This window comes from Mus musculus, chromosome 3 (assembly GCF_000001635.26).
Source record: "Mus musculus strain C57BL/6J chromosome 3, GRCm38.p6 C57BL/6J".
Taxonomy (NCBI): domain Eukaryota; kingdom Metazoa; phylum Chordata; class Mammalia; order Rodentia; family Muridae; genus Mus; species Mus musculus.
This window is the reverse complement of record NC_000069.6, coordinates 140023246-140031857: the sequence shown is the minus strand read 5'-3', so window position 1 is coordinate 140031857 and position 8612 is coordinate 140023246. Positions and strand designations below refer to the sequence as shown.

Sequence of the window (8612 nt, the reverse complement as noted above, 5' to 3'; positions counted from 1 at the left end):
TGCTGCTTACTGGTTTGCTTTTCCTGGACAGCTCAGTTTGCTTCATTATATAACTAAGGACTAAGTGGCAAGTTTTGGCTCCTCCCACAGTAGAATTGGTTATTATATCTTCCTTTTGGTTACCCTTGAGAATTTGTCAATTTTACTGATTAAAAAAAGAAGACTATTGTGGTGGTTAATTTCTAATCAATCAAATTAAAGATCATAACAGAAATTAGTGAAGCTTAATGTGGGTCTGACTGTAAGAACATTTTCAGCAAGGGTTATCTGAGGACAGAAGACCCACCTAAAAGATGGTAACATCACCCATGGGCTGTATTCTGAGACTGAGAAAAGAGAGGAAACACATTGAGCATCAGTGTACCCTACTCGCTGCTTCTGAAGAAACTCAGATATGAGCTTTCCACCCTATAGGCTCCTATGGCTTTTAGCTCTGCCATGTTTGCTTCCTGAGTGGACAACACCCTGCCAACCTCTGAGACAAAATAAATTCTTCCAGGTCCCTGAGTTGTTTGTCTGTGGTGTAAATTTATTTCACAAGACCTGCCCTTCTTCTTGGAGTGGAGATCTCCCCTCCCTACATTGTGTTTGTGGAACTATGGATGCTATAACAAAGAGTGGTGGTTCATTTTTATTATTATCTTACATTTACAATATTCATGACTGTTTTGCCTTTTCTAGGGATTTCATGGTCAGAATTATTTCTTTTCTGAACATTCTGACATTTTCCTTACAGTAAACATAGGGATATACTTATTCTGCATAAACATGTTTAGTAAATGACTTGAGATTCTTAAGGTTAACTCCAACATAGGTATAGGCATAGGCATAGGTATATGTAGGTATAGGCATAGGCATAGGCATAGGCATAGACATAGGCATAGGCATAGGCATAGGCATAGGCATGGGCATAGGCATAGATATAGGTATAGGTAGGTATAGACATAGGCATAGGCATAGGCATAGGTATATGGTTTGATTATACTTCCATATCCCAGAGCAGTTGAGGTACACAGATCACCTAAAGCCTGAAGTTTGATCATACCTGATAGTGACAGAGCAGAACAATGAACTATAGACTCTGTACCACTTAGAGGCTCTTAAGTGAGGCAGCCTACACAGCATAGATCGTATTCTTATAGGTTATGTTAAATGTAGCTGGAACCTGGAAAGGAAGGGATGGCAAAATGGGGGAAACCTCAGAATGTTTATCACTTGAACACATATACCAAGAGTGAGTGCCTTGAAATTGTCAGTAGTTACCAGGTAAAAATTAAAATAATTCACTGTATTTTGCTGGATTCCGCAAGCCTCTGAAGCTACTGAAAGGAGTCCTAAATTACAACGCACTAGGAAATAAAGCTGCAATCATAGGTACAAGCATTTGTTCTAATTTAGGGGATGTCTCAAGCAGCCTTCCAAAGCCATTGCATCAATTTGCAATCTTCCAAGCTGTGTGTAAGAATTACATAGTCTATAAATAGACCTATGCATATATTGTGCCCTGTATTGTTAACAGAATGAAACAGGTGAAGTGGAGAAAGAATGATCAATCTGTTCAGTAGAAGTGGGGTGACCAGTATAAGGAACAAGTCACATTAGAATGGCTCATTTCACAGTTTCCCTTACCAGCTGGACATGAATTGTAAATCTGGATGTAATTGGTGAAAACAAGACATATTTTAGGAAGAGAGGCTTGGGAAAACATCATCATAACATTAGAAAAGGCTAAGCTTAAATAGAGTCTAAGAGCACCATGTATTAACATGACCAATTAAACAATATAAAGGAATTATTCATCAAACACACATGAAAATATAAACAAGCCAAAAGTAAAGAATGTTTATTACATATTTACAAATTTGCATACATATTACATCTAAAATGAAACTGTATACCAAAGTATAAGACATCCTACAACTAATAAAACATAGATATGGTTAATTTGTAAGCATATTTCACAAAAAGCTAAAATTACAGGATAAATGAAAATATTAAGACAAATGAAAATGTTTGCCATATTATGAAAATTAAGCCAGTCTTAGAAATAATATATCACATGTGCTTTCTAATTGCTTGTTTCTAAATTGTATATAGACACATATAACAATGTCTATAAGACATGATAGTAGAAATGAACTTGTCTAAGGGAACAAATGGAGCAGATGGGAGGGAGAGCACCAAGAACATCCAGGTAGGCATTAAGGTGAGTAACAAACTGCCTATATATACAATGTGTACTTATAAAAAATACTTTCAAATATATGTGGGTAGCATGCCTCAGTGAATGAAGTTTTGAGGAAATGTGTGCCAATAGCATGGTATAGCCATGTCAAGAACTCTGATGCCTCAACTCCATGGAAATGACAAAACCCTCCCCAGATGATGCTCAGAGGGTATGCAATGCCTTCCTTGGGTACCTGCATAATATTGATAGTGTATGAACAATATGTTTCCATTGCCTGGATACTTACAGCTTACAATTACTCCCCTACAGAGATCATACCTACTGAGATCAGTTAGGTCTACCTCCTTTTGTAGCTGTCTATAAAAACACTGCATCCTTGTTTATCAGTTTGTAATAACCTTCTCCTTGTTCAGCTGTATTCAATAACCACACCTCTCTGTTCAACTTGATGTAATAAACACAGAACTCCTGGAAGGTGCTGTGGTTGGTTGCTTCATCAGAAAACTCAGTCCTCCATATTCCAGTTTTCTGTGTCAATATTTCTGTATGTGTGATTGTCTTTTCTCGGTTTCCTACCTTCTCTATTTAGGTCAAATTTCTGGAAGCCATTTGAGGACTTGGCAAGTGTAAATACTACTGTAATGTGTGCTGCAGCAATGTCTACCAAGTTTAAAGGGAATTATCTATTAAAGGCCACAGATTATTTTAAATAAAATATATACTACTTCCTTAAAACATAGCTTAAAGAAGGTACCAAATAATAAGGAGAAGAGTATTTTAAATAAATAGTTATCTATACTGTAGACTTAAACCTAACTTCATCAACATCATCCTGTGTGACTCTATCAGGGTTTACCTTTACAACAGTTCTAAGAATATTTGAAAAGAATATGAATGTGATTATACAATAGGCACACTGTTGTTGTTTTTGAAAACTATGTGAAATATTTGAAGGAAGTGACCCAAATTGATTTAGTGATCCATAAATGAAAAAGGCAATTAATGAGGATGTTTTATAGCTAGCAAATGTTTCAAAAACACCAAACAGCATTATGTTAGTGTTTGTTATGCATATAATAAAACCATTAAAACAGTGCATTCAATATTCAGCATGCAATTCTAATTTATGCATCTACTGAACATTCTATTGATTAGACTGGCCATGGTGGTATGCCGGAGGTTGTATAGGCTTACCTCCAACTTACAAGCTCATTTTAGGTTCCATGTATGCATCTCATATTCTAAAATGAATGGAATTTCCAGGGAGTATTCTGAAACAATAACAAAACTACAAGGAATGTTCAAGGCACTTGATTTTTTTAACTCCAGGCTTTTAATCTGAGCAAGGGATATTATTCGATTCATATAACAGCACAAACTAATACCTCAGGAAATTATCATGATCAGAAATAGCCTCCAATTGTAGGCTCAGAGTATCTATAGCTCCTCCAGCCTCTCCACCCTTGGGAGAGTCAATTTGTAAATACTCCCTCAATCATCTCTTAGAAAATTCAAAAGCAGGTAGAAACTCTTTGCTTACAATAATAGTTCAATAGTAAACCACAATTTTCTATTCTTTCTCTTTAGTTTGTAAGAGAGTTCCTTATTAACACTTAGAACATGACTTACTATGCAATTTTTCTCTTTCAAGGGAGCCCACACTGAAACACATCTTTCTCAAACCTCCCAAGTTCCTTGCTATTTTCATGACATATTCATCCACTTTCTATACACACTTCGATGCTCTTTCGGGGACTAACTTTTAGATTTGCGAATTCTCACTTCTAATGTCTTTGTTGATATCTTGGTGCCATACTTATGTTATTAAGTTTATAATTACTCATATTTTAGGTACAGTGATAATTACCTTAGTTGACAACTTAACTGCTAGATTCAACTAAAACCCAAGTATCTAGGTACTCCTATGTGGGATTTTCCTTGATCTAGTTGCTTGATCCAAGAAGTGGCAACTCAGATATAAGGGCATGAAAGAAGAAAGCCTTGCTTTGTGTTTTATCTCTCACTCTCAATGGCTAGCCCATCTATATCATCACTGTATCATTCCTTCACCAACCTTAAGACTAACTGCTTCAGGATCCCAACATAGATTGGATGAGCAGCTCACTGAGGAATCCCCTAGGACTTCAATACAATATTGGGAGTGATGGACCTCATCCTCTCCAGTGTGACACAGTCTTCATTGGACTACCTAGACAACATTCTTTAAGGCAATCTAATCCACATGGCCTTTCATTGTATTAGGTCTGTGTCTTCAGCCAACTCTTGTTAGTATAGATATACTTTATTATTTTTCTTTTAATGTATTCTTGGTTTTTATTCTTAAAGTATGCCTTAATTTTATACTCATTAAGTGTTCAATAATGCCAATATTTGTTTTCTTATCTCCTGTTTCTACAGCTCTTTTCCTCCTGAAGGCTATTATATATAGGTGTTTGCCTCTATATAATTTTGGTGTTTTTATTTTTTAATTATAATGAGCTTCTCATTTTGCTCAGAATTATATTGATCTTTTGATGTTATCTGTGGAATCTACCCATGGATATCATTTAAAATAACTATGATTGTCAATATCCCAAAGAATCAGGAGCAAATAAAAATTCTGGGGTGAATGTATCATGTTATTAGACGCGTTCTCACGCCCGGCCAGGAAGAACACAGCAAACCAAAATCTTCTGCGGCAAAACTTTATTGCTTACATCTTCAGGAGCAAGAGTGTAAGAAGCAAGAGAGAGAGAAAACGAAACCCCGTCCCTTTTTTAGGAGAGTTATATTTCGCCTAGGACGTGTCACTCCCTGATTGGCTGCAGCCCATCGGCCGAGTTGACGTCACGGGGAAGGCAGAGCACATGGAGTGGAGAACCACCCTCGGCATATGCGCAGATTATTTGTTTACCACTTAGAACACAGCTGTCAGCGCCATCTTGTAACGGCGAATGTGGGCGCGGCTCCCAACATCTCCCCCTTTCCTTTTAATAAGAGCAAATAGGCCACCCATATTAATGAGAGTGGAGATAGAGGTCAAATCCCCAGTGTGTAGGTAAAGGAGCCATGTACAGGATTAGCTCTTAGGCTCACAGGCTTTTACCCAGAGCAACCCTGACCTGCTCCCGTGTCGTTTTGCCTGGAGAGAAGGACACTTGGACACTCAACCTTCTTGAAAGATGACATGTCTCCCTAGAATAGGCTCATATATGCCGCAGAGCCTTTCTACTGCAGTGCTTAGCCGTGCAACTCTCTCGGGCTGCTGAAGCACACTCACTCTATCCCGTGCAATGAGACTAGCCTCATGGGATATAAGAGCTGAGTGGCCAGCGACCTATTGCCTAAGCATAGATATATCAGGGGAAGCTCCATGTTCTAGTCCTGCAAGCGCCTGGGCAATAACCACCTTGTCTCTCCTAGTTTGGGCCTTAAGCTTACAGACCAATCAAAGAAGCAACACTAATCCACAGCAAAGTGTATCTCCAAATAATATTAATCCCACCCATTTTTTAAAGAAAGAAAATGCTGAGGAGATCCAATTGGGTAATCCTTTGGTCAGGGACAGGTCCAAGCGCGTGGAGTTGACCTGAAGTCTCAATTCCCGAAGGATCTGTTCAAATTCAGCCATCCAATTCTGTAACATATACTGAAAAAGACTTTTTGACAAATTAGCTGCCCTAGTAAATTTAACATACTGAATGGAAATAACACACAATCCCGGAAACTTTTGTTCACATCCCTGCTGAGTTATTTGTCATAATACATCTAGTTGTATCTGGACAAGATCTATGAGTTGATTAACCAGCATGAGACCTCCCTGTATCTTGACATTAGCTGAGGCCTGTTTATCTATGACTGTAGTCACCGAGGCTGACAAAGTGTTAATGGTGTCAGTCGTCTGGACCTGTCCAGACAGAGCCAAGGCTGTCTGAATTAAGGCCAAACCCAGTTCCCAGTTAGTGGTAAAAAAGCAGGAGAATACTTGAGCATTATACATCACCGTCATTGGGAGTGGAAATATCGACATTATCCCCCAACGCTGCTCTCTCTTTATTATTGACGCCCTGGACATCACCAAGACGAGGGACATCAGTATTCCCTTGGTCAGTCTGGATTTTTCGGGTGAGTCTTTCTGGTATCCAAAATGGGTTGTCTTCATTCTGTGGGAAAACACAGACCGCTCCCCTGGATCTTATCAAAATAGGATCCGGGCCATACCATTTATTATCAAGGACATTTTTCCATTTAACCATCTCATTGGGCCTATCTGGCTCTGTACAATGACGTTCAGCCGCAGTATGGCCATGAGCATCAATATTTAAAAAATTGAGTGTAAAGAGTGCCATAGACACAGATTCTCTTGGTGCTCAGGGTACAGTCTCCTCAAAAGTTCCCCTCTTCTGTTTTATAAGATAGGCTTTGAGGGTGCGATGCGCACGCTCAACAATACCCTGTCCTTGAGGGTTGTATGGAAGTCCAGTCAGGTGGGTTACGTCCATCTGACGGCAGAACTGCTGAAATTTTTGAGACGTATAAGCTGGTCCATTATCAGTCTTAAGGAGTCTGGGTTTCCCCCAAGCACTCCATGCCTCAAGACAATGTTGAATCACATGTGAGGCCTTTTCTCCGGTTAACGGAGAAGCAAACATGATGCCAGAACATGTGTCAATGGACACATGGAGATATTGAAGTTTTCCAAAGGAAGAAACATGTGTAACATCCATTTGCCAGACCTGTAGAGGTCGAATACCGCGTGGGTTAATTCCCACATGAGGAACTGGCAAGAACTCACAGCAGCTTTGACATTGAGTAACAATGTCACGGGCTTCTTTTCTTGTCAAGGAGAAACGACTGCGTAATGTTTCAGCCGTCACATGAAAATTGTTATGAAAATTTCTTGCAGCCTCTACCGGGGATGATAGGGCAGCAGCCACCACTTTAGTGGCCTTATCTGCCAAATCATTTCCCAGAGCCATGGGGCCAGGTAGGCCTGAATGGGCTCTAACATGAGTAATATAAACAGGAGATCTTCTAGATAACAAAACTAATTGTATCTGCTGAAAAATATTGGCAACTCTACTGGAAGGCTTAATCACTCCAGCCACTTCTAAAAGATTTACTGCATTAACCACATAACAGGAATCTGACACAATATTAAGGGGTTCTAAAAAGGTTTTTAAAACTTCTAAAACCACTAAACATTCTACCACTTGAGGTGAAATTTCATTATACTGTTTGGATACCACTTTACCATTAGCCACATAGGCACCTATGCCAGTTTTTGATCCATCAGTATATACCACAATCCCATTTTTAAGTGGGTTTCTTACTGTTATTTGTGGAAACACAACAGATTGATTTTGGGCAAACTGTAAGATTGGATGTTTTGGATAATGGTTATCTATTTTTCCTGAAAAGGAGGTAACTAAAACTGCCCAATCATTAGATGTGGCTGCCAAGGTTTGAACCTGTGCAGCGGTATAAGGTACAATTAAAAGATATGGACTTTGCCCAAAGTGGGTGATTGCTGCTTTTAGGCCTTTAAGGGCAAGCTGTGCAATTGCATCAGGATACCAATCTATTATTTTAGCTGGGGATACGTTTGGATGGATCCACAACAATGGCCCATTCTGCCACAAAACTGCAGTTGGCAATTGTGCTGTCTTAAAGACACACAAACTGAAAGGTTGCGAATCCTCAATACGTTGTAATTGTGCATTCTGTAAGGCCTTTTCCACTTTTTGTAAGGCCTGGTTAGCAGCTAGAGTAAGAGTCCTAGGGGAGGAGATATGAGGATCTCCTTCTAAAATACTAAACAAAGGCCTTAACTCAGCGGAAGGAATCTTTAAAAAAGGTCTAAGCCAATTAATATCTCCCAACAGCTTTTGAAAATCATTTAAGGTATGGAGGTGATCTCTTCTTATCTCTACCTTTTGGGGCACAATCTTATCTGGGGACACCACAGAGCCCAAGAATTGTCCTGTATCAGAAATTTGGACCTTTTCTGTGGCTATCTGTAAACCCCACTGACTTAAAGTTTTAAGTAGAAAAGGATATGCCTTTTGTAGCATGGTAAGGTCTTTATGGCACAGGAGGATGTCATCCATGTAAAGGAGCAAAATTAAAGAGGGGAATTGTTCCCTCACTGGCAAAAGAGCTTCTTGCACATAAAGTTGGCACATTGTAGGACTATTGGACATTCCCTGTGGTAAGACCTTCCATTGATACCTCTTATCAGGTTCCATGTGATTAATAGAGGGGATGGTAAAGGCAAATCTGGGCCTATCCCTTGGACACAAAGGTATAGAAAAGAAACAATCTTTAATATCTATAATAATTAAATTCCAGCCACGTGGTAAGGTGGAAAGTACAGGGAGACCCCTCTGTACTGGGCCAAATAAGTTCATTTGCTCATTAATGG

General features: G+C 39.2%; 1 non-coding gene across 1 annotated transcript; it reads right to left on the bottom strand.

The window, feature by feature from the left end:
* Window positions 1-3487: 3487 nt before the first annotated feature.
* Mir7j (microRNA 7j) lies at window positions 3488-3609 on the bottom strand. Its single transcript, NR_105798.1, has one exon. It is a non-coding gene; the product is annotated as a microRNA 7j (primary transcript).
* Between the last annotated feature and the right edge of the window lie 5003 nt (window positions 3610-8612).